The sequence below is a fragment of the Chiloscyllium punctatum genome, chromosome 1 (assembly GCF_047496795.1).
Source record: "Chiloscyllium punctatum isolate Juve2018m chromosome 1, sChiPun1.3, whole genome shotgun sequence".
Lineage (NCBI taxonomy): Eukaryota > Metazoa > Chordata > Chondrichthyes > Orectolobiformes > Hemiscylliidae > Chiloscyllium > Chiloscyllium punctatum.
In genome coordinates this window covers 17,608,924-17,625,530 of record NC_092739.1, presented here as the reverse complement: position 1 = coordinate 17,625,530, position 16,607 = coordinate 17,608,924, and the positions used below count along the sequence as shown (strand labels likewise).

Sequence of the window (16,607 nt, the reverse complement as noted above, 5' to 3'; positions counted from 1 at the left end):
CTTGTTGAATTATGAAACCTCCCAGAGCTTGAAGGTGTCTGACACCAATATATCATATGGCCTTACATAGAGCGTGGAACCCATTGTGTCCAGCATGGAATGTCTGCCAATGTCATTAGCTCTCAGTGGCTGATGCCTCAGCTTCCATCACGACTGCCATCAGAAATCAGCAAAAGTGCATTATTACACAACCCTCATGCAAACTGAACTTTGTGCCACAAAGGGGCAGATTGCAGCCATCATAGTTGCTGATATCAGTTGTCAATTGGGCTTGTAGAGTCTCACGGCACTCCAATAATGTGTCCTCCAACAGATTGCTGAGGGACCACATCTGGAAAGTGAAAATTAATCCATGGAGGATGAATCTGCTGTCTTTTCTCCTATCCCTGAAACTGGACCAGTGTCTTTATTGTTGCCTGTCAGCAAGCTAGCCCTGCCACTGCCAAAATGATATAGTCTAAAACAAGACCTTATCAGCATACAGTTGTATAAAGGTTGCCATCCTAAATCATTTACAGCCTTCTCCATTGAAATTCAGCAGGATTTCACCATGTGCTACAACCACTAATGTGCTGCTGTGCTCGAGCACTAGGCATACAGAACACCAGCACTACAGATGTTCACATTTAGGGTATTTAACCCCTTGAGTCTTCTGTACCATTTAATGGATTGCTAATCTATGACTTAACTCCACAATGTCACAGATCTATCATTCAGCCCCTCTAGCCTGTTCAGCCATTCAATGAGTTCATGAAGAGAACAATTGGCGAATCAGTTGTTTCCCAACTTTAATTTCTCAGGAAAGAAACAGTAATTCTTTATTTTTTGTTCATTAACTTTCTTATCTTTTAAATACTTCCTCACCCACAAACACTCTCTTCTGATGAACTGGTGTTATATTTATTTATCCCTCTTTTCTTTCTTGCCATCATGTTCTGTAGTAACCAACTTGAGATCTGTGTTTGCTGTGGCAATTACATGGCATACCATTTTGTAGAATGACTTTGCCAGATTCTTTTATTTACAAACTCTTTTGCAATTTGTTGTGATATATGCAGATATTAAGGCAAGAAGGTAAATAATTTCCATATAGCCTGGGGAGGCTTTCCTAAGGTCTTTTGCCATTCTTATTAAAACAGGTTGATGAATAACTTTTTTTTTGCATCCTGTTTGCAGGCATTTCAGGGCTCTTTTTCCAGACAGCTGAAACCATCTGAGACAGGCATGCTGTTCACTTTTCTTTTCATGCTGTTCTCTTTCTTATGCATGCATATCTCATTAAGTTAATTAGAGCCATTTGAGAACAGTTGGCTCGAAATAAATTCTAAATGTGAGTGTACTGGGTGCGGCCCTCTTTTGGTGCACTGATAGTGGCCCTACCCTGGTCCACCTGCTCCAGAAATGCGTCATAGCATCTCTGAACAGGTTGATTAGAAAAATAAGTAAATTTTTAAAAATGAATGTACTGGCTGACAATGGTTTGGTGACTTTTGCATTGTTAGTTTAACCCATCTAAATAGAGTTTTTAAATTCCATCAAGTTGCTTCCACAGGACCATAGTATATGCTTTCTGTTCTTGACTACATATAGTGTCAAAAACAAGCTTATGTTTTTCTAAGAAGTGGAATCAAGTGCAACCTGGAGAGTTTTAGTAAATACATTGTTATAGTACACAATCTCTATATTCAGTTTATGTTTTTTCTGCTCCTGTATTACCAGTCATATGGTAATCACCACTAAGTTACAGATGTTTGAGCTTTCCACCCTGAAGGCATGTAAGGTGGCTTTTTAAAAAAGAATCAAACCACCAGATCAAACCACAAATGACTAGATCACTGGAAAGTGATTTTTTTTTAACCTGGAGAAGGGAAACACTTGGCAGAAATTAATCTTTATAGAGTCATAAAGATGTACAACACAAACAGATCCTTTGGTCCAACTCATCCACATTCATCAGATATCTTAAATTAATCTAGTCCCATTTGTCAGCATTTGACCTATATCTCGCTAAACACATCCTATTCATATACCCATCCAGATGCCTTTTAAATGTTGTAATTGTACCGGCTTCTACCAACTCCTCTGGCAGCTCATTCCACACACTCTCCACCCTCTGCATGAAAAAGGTGCCCCTTAGATCCCTTTTAAATCTTTCCCCTCTCACCTTAAATTTATTCCCTCTATTTCTGGACTCCGCTACCCTGGGGAAAGGACCTTGGCTATTCACCCTATCCATGCCCCTCATGATTTTATAAACATCTATAAATTCACCCTTCAGTCTCCGACACTCCAGGGAAAATAGCCTCAGCCTGTTTAGCCTCTTCCTATAGCTCAAACACTCCAACCCTGGCAACATACTTGTAAATCTTTCCTGAATCCTTCCAAGTTTCACAACATCTTTCCTATAGCAGAGAGATAAGAAAGATGCTCTAAACACTTCAACATATCATTTTCTTTTACTCATCTGATGTTACTGTTCTTGAGTATTACTGGAAAAGTCACATTTTGTGGAAGCTTTTCATTGATCGGAACAATTTGTAATTGTAGCTGTATGAAACAACTGGCTTCAACAGTTGCTCAAACATTTGAGATACTATTTGTGCTAGGTGTTACACACTGCTACAATGCAGTAACAACATAAGTGGTGTCCTTCATTACTAGGATGCTGCCATCAAGACAAAAAGATGTTCTGCCTGTCTCACAAATGAAAAATATGGTATATGCATTTCAGTGCCTGTGCAATGCTATGTAGGCTGTACATCCCAAAAGCTGGTGGATTATATCAAACAGCATGTCCCTTTTAAATTTTCCAATCAACTTGTTCAGGTATGTTATGACTCACTTCTGGAGCAAGTGGGACATGAACCCAGGCCTCCTGGCTCAGAGGTAGGGACCCCAGCTCGCTCTTCCTTAAACTGAAATAGCAACTAAAAGTTAAGACACTTTACTGTTCATAATGTACCAAAGTATAAAAAGATTGTCCTTTGAAGAAATTGTGCACTGCTATTATATCTTAGCTGAAATTATAATCCCAACAGAGCTGAAATTTAGAGAGCCGTTAATGGAGATGACAGGGGTCTTGGCTACTGACTAAAGAACAATTGAAAAACCCACATTGCCTTCTTTGCAGAATGCCTGCTGATATAAGGAGCCAATCAGCATTTAACAGGCCTGTGGTGACCTTCTTCAGGATCAGGAGTTGGAAAATCCTACTTCCTGAGACCTGTTGGTTAATAAGAGCTGTTGGTCAATTAGTGAACAGCAATTCTTTCGCTTAGCAGCACCACAAATGAGGCTATTACTGCTGTTGAAATGGCACTGACCAGAGGCCCACAATTGCAGAGTGACCAAGGACCAGAGGTAAGTGACAACTGGAGAAGTTTCACAAGGTGGGGGTGATGTGCCCACTAATAGCCAGAGAGAAATAGAAGAGCAGATTTGTCAGCAAATTTCAGAGAATTGTTAATGTGATTGGGTAGTGACTGGGGAATTTCAATTTCCCCAACATTAATTAGTCATACTGTGAAAGGTTTATAGTCATAGAGATGTATAGCACAGAAACCGACCTTTTGGTCCAACTTGTCTATGCTGACCAGATATTCTAAATAAATCTAGTCCCATTTGTCAGCATTTGGCCCATATCCCTCTTAAACTCACACTATTCATATACCCATCCAGATGACTTTTAAATGTAATTGTACCAGTCCCCACCACTTCCTCTGGCAGCTTATTCCATCCTCTGCATAAAAAAGTTTTCCCTTGGATACCTTTTTAAATCTTTCCCCTCTCACCTAGAACTAGACTCAGTGAGTTCTAGTTCTAGACTCACCAAACCCAGGGAAAAGACCTTGTCTATTTATCCTATCCATGCCTCTTATTATGTCATCCCTTAGCTTCTGATGCTCCAGGGAAAACAACCCCAGCATATTCAGCCTCTCCCTACAGCTTAAACCCTCCAACCCTGCAATATCCTTGTAAATTGTAAATCATTTCTGAACCCTTTCAAGTTTCACAATATTCTTCCTGTAGCAGCGAGATCAGATTTGCACGCAATGTCCTGTACAACATGACCTCCCAACTCCTACAGTCAACGCACTGACCAATAAAGGCAAGCAAACCAAATACCGCCTTCACTATCTTAGTTCCTGGAATCGCAGGTCATATGAACCTACACTCCAAGGTCTCTTTGTTCAGCAACACTCCCAGGACCTTGATTGTTTAAGTCCTGCCCTGATTTACCTCCCATTTATTTAAACTAAACTCCATTTGCCATTCTTCAGCCCATTAGCTCATCTGATCAAGATCCCATTGTACTCTGACGTAACCTTCCCTGTCCACTACACCTCCAATTTTGATGTCATTTACAAACTTACTAACCACACCTCCTATGTTCACATCCAAATCATAAATGACAAAACACGGTGGACCCAGCACCGAACCTTGTGGCACACCGCTGGTCCCAAGTCTCCAATCTGAAAAGCCAACCTCCTCCACCACCCTCGGTAAAGCCAGTTCCGTACGCAAGTAGCTTGTCCTCCCCGAATTCCATATGATCTAACCTGGAGGAAACAGAATTTTAAAATGCATCAAAGGGAGCTTTTAAGCCAGTATATAGAAAGCCCTACCAGAGAAGGATCGGTCCTAGACTTAATTTTAGGTAAAGAAGGCAGGCAAGTGTTTGAAGTGTCAGTGGGGATTATTTACAGATAACAATCATAACTGTTAGTTTCAATACTCTTGCACAAATGGAGAAGGAAGTGTCTGAAAGCAAGGTTCTAAACCAGAGAAAGACAGGTTGTAATAAGATCAGATATGATTTGTCCAGAGTGGATTGGGAGCAGATACTTTTAGGGTACGTTTATCAGACAAAAGACATTTGGACGAGTACATGAATTGGAACGGTTTAGAGGGATGTGGGCCAAACACAGAGAAAAGGAACTAGTTTAGTTTGAGAAACCTGGTTGGGATAGACAAGTTGAACCGAACGCTCTGTTTCCATGCTGTATGTCTATGACAGTGGATACATTCAAGAAGAAAGGAGAAAGAGTACAAGGCCAACATATTGCAATAATAGTAGAGTCGGACCAACAAATCCAGTGAATTCTAGATGTTGAGGGATACATGGGATTGGGTAAAGATAAAATGGAAGGCTTATGGCAGATACTGAGGGCTCAAGACAGTGTCCTGAGTATAGAATGTGTAAGGGAGAACTTAGAAAGAAAATTGAGAGAGCAAAAAGGGACATGAAAGGACTCTCAGAAAAATCCTAAACAAAAACAAATTGCTGGAAAAGCTCAGCAGATTTGGCAGCATTTGTGGAGACAAATTTGAGTTAACATTTCAGATCGAGTCACCCTGCCTCAGATGGTAGCTAGGAAAATGTCAGTTTACATGCAGAAGATAGGGCGGGGAAATGTGGTAAGGAGCGGGATAAAGCTCAGAGAGCAAAGAAAAGTTGGATAGACAAAGGAGTGGATAACGATCTAGCTAGGAGGGTGAATGGCTATTAATGTGAACTGTTAGTAGCTAACAATGGGAAAGAAAGTCCTAAATTAACTTACAAGTACATTTAAGAATAAAAGGATACCGAGGGAAAGAATAGGGCCTAGCAAGGACTACAGTATAAATTGTGCATGTGGCCAGAGGACATAAGCAGGGTGTAAATAAATGCTTTATATTGGTGTTCACTTATGAGAGAAATGTTGCGGGTGTAGAATTCTGGGAGAAGACCTGTGATATAATTGAAGAAATTAGCATAGACAGATGACGCTATGTGTGGTCTGGCAGGCGTAAAAGTAGATTAAGCTCCAGGATAGGATGACATGTATCCTGGCTGTTGAGTGAAGCAAGGAGGAAATAGCAGAGGTGCTTCCAATTTTCAATTTCTCCCTTTTCACAAAAGAGGTGCCAGAGGACTGGAGGACAGCCAATGTGGTAACATTATTCAAGAATCAGGGGAAGAGGAAGGGATCAACCAGAATCTACAGACTAGTCAGTTAGGCCTCAATGGTTTACTTACAACCTATTGTAAATAATTCTGAGGAACAGAATTAATCTGTATTTCAAGAGACCGGGATTAATCAATAACAGTCAGAATGATTTTGTTAAGAGGAAATCATATTTGATCAATTTGATTAAATTTTCTGAAATAGTGACCAAATGTGTAGATGAAGACAATGCTTTTGATGTAGTCTACGTAAATTCCAGCAAGGCTTTTAAGGTCCTGCATTGAAGACTGACAGCAAAGGTAAGAGCCACTGGGATCCAAGGAAATTTGGCTAATTTGATCCAGAGTGGCAGAGTGACTGAGTGGCAGGAAGCAGACGCTGACGGTCAAGGAGTCTTTTTGTGACTGGAATGGGACCAGTGTTAGGGTCCTTGCTGTTTGCTTCTGACTCGGGAATTAGGAGTGCTCCCCAAGGTGCAACAAGTTTACCTGCCAATGATTGTACCAAGTTGTGGACCAACAATATGTGCCCTGCCTTCATTTTGTGCCAATGCCTATTCTACTTCAGCACCAACACTTCTAAACTACAAGTGCTCCCAGCCTGCAATGTCAGGCTTAGCTGTTGGTTTGACAGACTGTCAGGTGGTACTTGCCATTGAAAAGATTTTTCAACATATTCTGCAATTAATTTCTGCCAGAGATCTGGGAAATCATACTACTGGTCTAAACATACTCTATCATACTGGCTTCTGGCCTGTCATTAAATATAAGAACCATTTAAAAGCCTGAAAAATGACTTTTTTTTGCACTCATCAAGGTAGTAATTCTCTATCTGCTTTCCTATATATCCAACATTATTGTGTTTAAATATAAATAACCTGTTCAACTACAAGTTAGCGTTTGAGACTTCTGAGTGTTGTTTCTTTGTCAGATTAATTGGAGGATTTGTCCTTCAACAAATTTCAAGCTTGCCATATGATACATTTTTCAGAGCTAGTTATAAGGGATTGAGCAGTTCTTGGGTCATTCATTGCTTATGTTGCTATTGAATCAGCAATCAAAAGCTGTGAAAGAGGAACTCAGTTCCTTTTTGAAGAGGAGATCACACTGATTACCACTACTTAATACACTGATGTTTATACAAATTAAAATGTGTAATTATAGTTCAGAGTTGCATCTATTTGAGTAACCAAACTCAGGTTTTCAATAAATTACAGATTATCAAACTTAAAAACCAAGAACAAATTTCATAACTGCAGTAGGACTATTGCTAGAAAATCCTTTATGCTGTAATTCCAATGTTGTTGCAAGACAGCTGTTAAAACAATGTACAGGTCCACTCCACAATAGCGTGAGATCATTTTATTTGGACAGCTGAAAGTGGGTGTTCTGCATAGTGGTTTCTCAATCTCAAAACTCAATTTCGTTTTTACTACACTTAGGATGCAATGATCTTCATATTTCAAAAGGTTGTCATTGTATACTAATAGTTGCTGTGCTTGTCAAATATCAATGGCATTTATCATTCAAAGCAGTATCTGCAAAGTACTTGAGCAGTTTTTGTCCCCTTATTTAAGAAATGATTTTATTTCATTGGAGGCAGTTCAGAGAAGGTTAATAAGGATGAATCCCACTATGGAGGGATCCTCTTAAGAGCAAAGGTTGAACAGGTTAGGACTCTACTGACTGGAAATCAAAAGAATGGGAGGTGATCTCATTGACATTGTAGGATTCATAAGGGTAAATGCTGAGAGGTTGTTTCTCATGGGAGAGTCTAGGACCAGAGAATATGGACTCAATAAAGTATGGTCCCAATTTAAGCCTGGGATGAGGAGGAATTTCCTCTCTCAGGGTTGTGAATTTTTGAAACTCCTTGCCACAGAACTGTAGAGGCAGAGTACTAGTGTATTTTTAAGGCTGAGATAGCTTTTTGATCTGTAAGAGAATCGAGAGGGAAAATACAGAAGAGTGGATACCAGGAATGTTGGATCAGCCATGATCCTATTGAATGGTGCAGCAGATTAAAGTGGTCAAATTCCTGTTCCTATTTCTTATGGTCTGCTTTGCCTCAATCCGTGACCATTTGTATCCACTATTCTAAGTTATCTTCATCATTTGTGTATATTTTGCATTCTCACTGCTTTTTTTTGAGTTGTTCCAATTTGCCCCCATGCTTTTTCTTAGTTCCTCTGTCTCTACCCATATATTTGAAATGTCAACAGATTTATCTATTTTTGATTTATTTTGAATGATTCACACCCTCTTTTTTTCAGTTTCTGTTTCTGGTCTCTTCCCAGTTATATTCCATACTCGAACAGAATTTTCAGGACTGTGATGTGATGCGAATGTATAGGTCCTAAACCTACATCACACCATGTCAGTAACATTAGCATTATTGATTATCGGTCAGGTCTTGTACATAAATTCTTATGCTGAAGAAGATAAAGATGATCAATTAAAAGGATCTGAACTAGTAAAAAAGGAGTTTTAATCCAATGATAAGTGTGTTATTTGTGTACTTGTTCAATTATGCTATACTCGATAGTGGTTGCACCTCGATAGTATATGTCAGAGGCTAGTTACAATGTTACCTAGATTTGCTGGTTGTGAAGCTATTAGCAGGATTAAAGATTATTTTTTATTTTATATTAAATGATGACACCACATTGAGGTTGCCAACAAGCGTGGTGGTTTACCACAACACAGATGGAGTAAGCTAATTTGTCAGTGCTGATATCACTCATGAAATAAACTTCCTGTGAGTAAGCCTTCCATGAAAAAGGCACAAATGAAATGGGTCATGGAATATGGTGATGCATTTGTTTTTGGAAATCTGTTCATTGTGCAATCCGGGCATCAATGTATCCCCCTAAAAGTAGCTACTTCTAATCAGAGTTTTAGATAAGTATTAGTGGCATCAGGTGATCAGAATGAGAGAAAAAAGAAATGCAAATTAAAGTTAAAGTTACACAGACAATTTGCTCACTTTTCTTGTTCGCTGACAGATGCTTGGACGTGCTCCACATGAATAAATACCACAATGTTCTCTCACAGTCACAGTGCCACCATTCACACTAACTCTGCCATGGCACATTCCTCTCACCAAGGCTCATGGACTATAACATTCATAACTGCATCCATCATGTCCATCCATGGTGTTCACCCTCCTCGTCCTCCCAAGCTACCGACCTTTTGTGCCCCCTGTGTTTCCTATTCACTTACTGTGGACACCTTATCACCTGTCCTGCACATGCAGCATAAGTAACTGCTCTTCTATTCATTGCCATCGTACTCAATCCCTCCAAATAAGTATAAAGTGAATACAAAGAAATGAGCTAAGCCATAAGCATAAATTCATGAGATGTTTGTGTTTTCCCTGTGCTTTGGGACAAGGGAGTTTATTGGTCATCCCTAGTTGCCCTTGAGAAGGTAGTAGTGAGCAGCCTTCTTGAACTACTACAGTCCATGTGCTGTAGGTGGATTCAAAGTGCCTTTTGAGAGGGAATTCTAGCCATAGTGAAGGAATAGCAATATATTTCCAAGTCCAGATGGTGACTGACTTGCAGGAGAACTTGCAGGTTGTAGTGTTCCCATGTATCTAATGCCCTTGTCCTTTTAAATGGAAGTAGTTGTGGGCTTGGAATCTGCTGTCTAAGGATCTTTATTCACTTTCAGCAGTGCATCTTGCAGAGAGTACATACTGCTACTACTGAGGTACAGTGGTGGAGGGAATGGATGTAGTCCTAATGAAACAAACCACTTTATCCTGGCATCAAACTTCTTGAATGTTGTTGGAGCTGCATGCATCCAGGCAGATGGGGAGTATTCCATCACATTCCTGACTTATGCTTTGTGGATGATGGTCAGGCTTTGGGGAGTTAGAAGGTCAGTTACTCTCTGCAGTATTCCTAGCCTCTGACCTGCTTTTGTAACCACTGTATTTCTATGGTGAGTTCAGTTGAGTTTCTGGTCAATGATAACCCCCAAGGATGTTGGTAGTGGGGGATTCAATGATGGTCATTGAATGAATAGACAATAGACAATAGACAATAGATGCAGGAGTAGGCCATTCTGCCCTTCGAGCCTGCACCGCCATACAATATGATCATGGCTGATCATTCCTAATTAGTATCCTGTTCCAGCCTTATCTCCATACCCCTTGACTCCACTATCTTTAAGAGCTCTATCCAATTCTTTCTTAAAAGAATCCAGAGACTGGGCCTCCACTGCCCTCTGGGGCAGAGCATTCCACACAGCCACCACTCTCTGTGTGAAGTAGTTTCTCCTCATCTCTGTCCTAAATGGTCTACCCAGTATTTTTAAGTTGTGTCCTCTGGTTCGGCACTCCCCCATCAACGGAAATATGTTCCCTCCTGCCAGAGTGTCCAGTCCTTTCATAAGCCTATACGTTTCAATCAGATCCCCTCTCAGTCTTCTAAACTCAAGGGTATACAAGCCCAGTCGCTTCAGTCTTTCCGTGTAAGGCAATCCTGCCATTCCAGGAATTGACCTCGTGAACCTACGCTGCACTCCCTCAATAGCCAGAATGTCTTTCCTCAAATTTGGAGACCAGAACTGTACACAGTACTCCAGGTGTGGTCTCACCAGGGCCCTGTACAGCTGCAGAAGCACCTCTTTGCTTCTATACTCAATCCCTCTTGTTATGAAGGCCAGCATGCTATTAGCCTTCTTCACGACCTGCTGTACCTGCATGCTTGCCTTCATTGACTGGTGGACAAGAACACCCAGATCTCTCTGAACAGCCCCTTTACCTAATTTGATACCATTGAGGTAGTAATCTGCCTTCCTGTTCTTGCCACCAAAGTGGATAACCAGACATTTATCCACATTAAACTGCATCTGCCATGCATCTGCCCACTCACCTAACTTGTCCAGGTCACCCTGTAATCCCCTAACATCCTCATCACATTTCACCCTACCACCTAGCTTTGTGTCATCAGCAAATTTGCTAATGTTATTGCTGATACCATCTTCTATATCATTTACATATATTGTAAAAAGCTGCGGTCCCAGCACGGATCCCTGCGGTACCCCACTGGTCACTGCCTGCCATTTCGAAATGGAGCCGTTAATCACTACCCTTTGTTTCCTGTTAGCCAACCAATTCTCTATCCAATCTAGTACTTTAGTGGTTAGATTGGCTCTTATTGAAATGGTCAGTGTCTGCCATTTGTGTGGTGCAAATGACACTTGCCACTTGTCAACCCAAGCCTTGATATTATCCAGATCTTACATTTGAATATGGACTGCTTCCGTATCTGAGAAGTCACAAATGGTGCTGAGCATTGTGCAATCTAAGGCGAACATCCCCACTTCTGACCTGATGACGGAGGGAAGGTCATTGATAAAGCAGCTGAAAATGTTGGGCCTAGGACACTACCCTGAGGAACTCTTGCAGAGATGACTGGAGCTGAGATGACTGACCTCCAACAACCACAACTATCTTCCTATGTATCAGGTATGACTCCAACCACCGGAGAGTTTGCCCCTGATACCTACTATATCAGTTTTGTTCAGGCACCTTAATGCCACACTCAATTGAATGCAACTTTGATGTCAAGGGCTGTCACTCTCTGCTCACCTCAGGAATTCACCTCTTTTGTCTATGTTTGAACCAAGGCTGTAATGAGCCCTGTCAGAAGTCAAACTAGGTATCAGTGAATGGGTTATTGCTGAACAGGTGCTACTTGTTGGCACTGTTGATGACTCCTCCTATCACTTTACTAAAAATCCAGAATAGACTGATGAAGACGTAATTAGGCAAGTTAGGTTTGCCCTGCTTTTTGTGTACAGGACATAGCTGGGCAATTTTCCAAATTGTTAGATAGATGCCAATGTCGCAACAGTACTGGAAGAGCTTGAAATTACAATTGCTGGGATTTTGTCAGAGCCCATAATCTTTGTAGTGTCCAGTGCCTCCCACAGTTTCTTGATATTATGTGGTGTGAATCAAATTGTGAAAAAGCAATACATACAAGTCATAAGTGTCCCTGAGCTCCAAAATGAAGTACTGAGGGGTTTAACTGAAGTGAGAGTTAGTCCAAAAGTAGGTATGATGATAAGACTGAGGAATTACCGGTGCTGACTTGAGTGGTTGAAGGAGAGAAATATCTGGTCCCCAGAGGGACTTTGTGACAAAGACAAACTTGGATGAAGGCCTGAAGAAGGAAGCAGAGAGCTGCTACCACTAGCTAACTACTCAGTCCTTCATGTCGACAATTGGTGCCAACTTGTTTTTGAGAAAGTTGGGAGAATTGAAAGCAGAATATAAATGAGATGCAATTATATGGAAATAGGACAGCGAGATGCTAACCTTGCTATTTAACCATAAGGAGAAAACCTGATTTTTATTTCTCTCTATGTCAAGGTTCTGATTTTTGTTTAATTTTTGGTATGTTTTTCAACTTTTTTGTCATTGCCTCCCCCACTCAAAGGAGAATAAAATTCCATCCTATTTTTATGAAATTGCATTCCTCGAGTGAAGCCTCACCCAGTAGGAGTGCACATTGGGACTCCAAACATGTGCTTTATATAATTCACCTTCCATAATTGGAATTCTGGTTTGGTGTCAAGCCACAAGGACATATTCTGGGAATTTTCTCATTCACTAATGACTTTCTGTCCATAAATACAAAACGTCCCAAAGAATTACAGGGAGCAGGCACTCAAATAGTTGATTTATGTTTCCCAGTGACGAGGCTCTGTATCAAGGGAGCAACTCATCAAGACTGTATTTAAATATTTGAACTTTGTTTCAAATAAAAGCAAGCATTTCTCATTCTGATCAATTCTGATGGCATAAAAAAATAACATGCACTTTCTCATGAAGCAATGAATGTATGAAGAGAGAGATTTTCATTTTATAATGCAGTCTACTACAAATTGTCTAAAATCAGTTTAATATAACGGACATTCTGTGCATTTGAATAAGGCTGACTTCGATAGGATTAGACATGGGCTGTCTATGGTAGACTGGGCGGGAGAACATCAATGACAGATGTTCAAAGAAGATTATAAAATTATACAGAGCCAGTTTTTCTATCCCTAAGCAGCAAGAGCCCTACTTAACAAAAAAAAGCAGCAGCTTTGGATAACTGAAGTTGCTAAAGGCAACAAAAGAAACTAAAAGTAAAAGTGAGCAAACATACAAAACGTTGCAATTATTCTGACAATTGGGACAGACACAAGAACCAACAAAGGTAAACAAATCAGATGAAGAGCTCCAAATAAAACAGCATGAAAAGAAACTTGCAAGACATGAATAAACATCAAATATTTTTTAGTTATAGAATCAGGTTCAGTGTGGGTCCCTTCACACTGGCAGGTATGATGTTGTAGGTGAGAATAAGAAAATGGCAGAGTGTTGACTAATTCAGTACACAGGAAATCTCAAGGAACTGAATTTTGAATCTGGAACAGAAAATGATGGAAATGAACAAAAACAAAGTAACAACAGTAAGAAAGGGGGGAAAAGACAACAAAGAGTGATCAGTGTCCAAATGGTTCAGACCCTTAAAATTAAGAGAAATAGGTGTGATTATATCAGATGTGAATCTTCCCAAGTTCTCTTAGTTCAGGTACCATTCCTTTGGATTTGTGCCTTCAGAAAGATAATGGCAAATAGGACTGGATTGATTTGGGGTATCTGATTGTCATGGGTGAATTGGACCTAAGGAGGCGCACAAACATGAGCCCTTTGCTGAGGACAGACCGTTCAGCCTCAGAGAGTTCAAGGTCAGGGGGACTGGTAAAAACGTGGCAAGGCTCATTGGGTTGGGTCTGGGGGCTCCCAAGGAGGGAAGGGTGGAAGGGTGATAACATGATGGGTGAGGATTGGATGTGATACAGTGGTGGGGGGGAGTAGTAATTGTGGGAGAGAAGAAGAGTGGAAGAGGTGCAGGCTGGGAATAGGATGGGGGATTGGGTGTGGTTATCGCCAATCTCTTTTTTCCCCCCACCCCTCACCTTTAGCCTCATCGGGGCACCCCACTGAGCCTTGCCATGTATTTACCATTCCCCTGACATTGAACTCTCTGAGACCGAAAGGTCCATCCTCTGTAAAGGGCTCATGCTCGTGCCTCTCTGCCCCCACTTCATTGAGTTCCACGCCCGCCATTACTTGGAACTCTTTGTCCTCTGCCTCCATACTTTCTTCTTCAATTAAAAACTCCCAATTCCCCTCAGAGGGCCCCTTCTCCCGCCTCCAACTTTCCTCTTCCACTTGGACACCACACTGGCCTCTTACCTGCCTTTGACCTCTTCATTGCTGAATGCTGATGTGACATTGGCCACCTCACTTTCTCCACCCCTTTCACCCACTCCAACCTCAGCCCCTCTGAACATGCAGCGCTCCAGTCCCTCTGCATCAATCCCCGCTTCACCATTAAACCCATTGACAAAGGCGGGGTCATGCTACTCTGGAGGATGGACCTCTAAGTCACCGAGGCTGACCACCAGCTCTCCAACACCATGTCCTACCTCCCCCTCGACCATGACCCACTGGGTCCACATTACACGCACTGTCTATGACCTCATTGCGTCCAGTGACCTCCCTTCCACCACCTCCAGCCTCAGTCCCCCAGCCCCGCACTGCCCGCTTCTACCTGTCCCAAGATCCACAAGTCAAACTACCCCAGCCAACCTATCGTCTCCATATGCTCCTGCCCCACCAAATTCATTTCTTCTTCTCAACTCCATCCTCTCCCACTTGGCCTAGACACTTCCCACCTACATCTGAGACGCTAACCATGCCCTCCACCTCTTCAGTAATTTCCAGTTCCCTGGCCCCAGGCGCTTTATCTTCACCCATGGATGTACAATCCTTATACACATCCCAACCCCTTCAGGCCCTCAACCTCTTCCTCTCCTCTCCTACAGACCCATCCAGTCCCCTTCCACCAATATCCTCCTCTACCTTGCCAAACTAGTCCTCGCCCTCAATAATTTTTGCTTCAACTCTTTCCATTTCCCCCAAATCTAGGGGATTGCTATGGGCCCCAGCTATGCCTGCCTGTTTGTCGGCTATGTCGAACAGTCCCTCTTCAGTATGTACACAGGCACTATTCCCCAAATCTTATGCCATTACAGTGATGACTGCATTGGTGCTGCATCCTGCACCCAGGCTAAACTGGAGCAGTTCATTGACTTCACCCACAACTTCCACAAAATTCTTAAATTCACATGGTCTCCTCTCAGTTACCTCTCTCCCCTTTCCTGACCTCCCTGTTTCCATCTCCAGCAACAGTCTAAGGATGGACATCGACTATAAACCTACAGACTCCCATAACTACCTGGACTACACCTCTTCCCACCCAGTATCCTGCAAGAGTTCTATCCCGTTTTCCTAATTCCTCCATCTCCATTGCATCTGCTCAGACGAGGAAACATTCCACTCCAAAGCATCCCAGATGTGCACCTATTTTGAATAACGTGCTTTTCCCCCTTCTGTCATTCAGACAGCCCTCCACTGCACCTCCCCCATTCCCCACTCCACTGCTCTAAACCTTTCCCCAAACATATTAAGACAGGGTCCCCCTTGTCCTCACCTTCCACCCCACCAGTCCCCGCATCCAATAGATCATCCTTAAACATTTCCGCCAATTCCAACTAGATCCCACCACCAAGAGCATCTTTCCCTCCCCACCCCTCTCTTTCTCTGCAACCATAAAAGATGCAAAACCTGCCGGCACACCACCCTCTCACCTCCATCCAAAACCCCAAACTGCCCTTCCAGGTGAGACAGAGGTTGACTTGCCTCTGCTCCAGTCTAGTTTACTGTATCCGGTACTACTTCTCTACATTGGTGACACTAAACATATACTAAGAGCACGTTTCACCGAACATCTTAGCTGGGCCTGCAGGGACCAACCTGACCTCCCAGTCACCTTCCCATTGCCTCTCCAATATTACCATCCTCGGCCTCTTCCATTGCCACAGTGAATCTGACCGCAAATTGGAGGAGTAACACCTCATCATCTGTCTGAGCAGCCCACAGCCTGGAGGACTCAACATTGAGTTCTCCAATTTCAAATAACCTCCTTTCCCATCCCCCGACTCCCTTTGCAGCCTTCCCCCTCCTCTCTACCATTCTACTTCATGACATTCCCTTCCAGAAACCAATTGGATTCATTCCTCCCATCAACCAGCCAGGCCTTACCCTCCACCTGTGTTCACTTATCACAATCTCACCACTCTGTCCCTCTCCCACCTAAAACCCTCCCTCACCCCTCTTTATCTGCAGCTACCCTCACCTCCCAGTTCTGAAGAAGGGTTATATCTGAAATGTTGACTTCTGTACCCCCTGATGCTGCCTGGTTTGCTGTGTTCTTCCAGCCTCCTACTTGTCTATCTTAACCTAAAGTGTGTTTTTTACTCATTCTCCAGCCACCAGAGAGACCACCATCTTCACAAAGTTGACCACCCCATGCCCATTTCAGGGACCATCCGATTCAGCCTTTACTGTGTCTTAACCTTTAGAAAATGTGCACCTTTTTAATTGAACACAGACCAAGTATTCATATTTTTGTCAAATATTGGGATTAAGGATATCATTGCAATAAATTGAGTCTGTTAAAATGGCAAGCCTTGTGAGGACAGACTGAAACTTTCAGATATGTTGTTATTTTTTACAAATAACATT

At 42.1% G+C, this 16,607-nt stretch overlaps 1 protein-coding gene across 1 annotated transcript in view; it reads left to right on the top strand.

Moving 5' to 3' along the window:
• The window catches only part of acox3 (acyl-CoA oxidase 3, pristanoyl), a 197,628-nt gene that overhangs the window by 123,158 nt on the left and 57,863 nt on the right, over window positions 1-16,607 (top strand). The gene's annotated exons all lie outside the window — the stretch shown is intronic.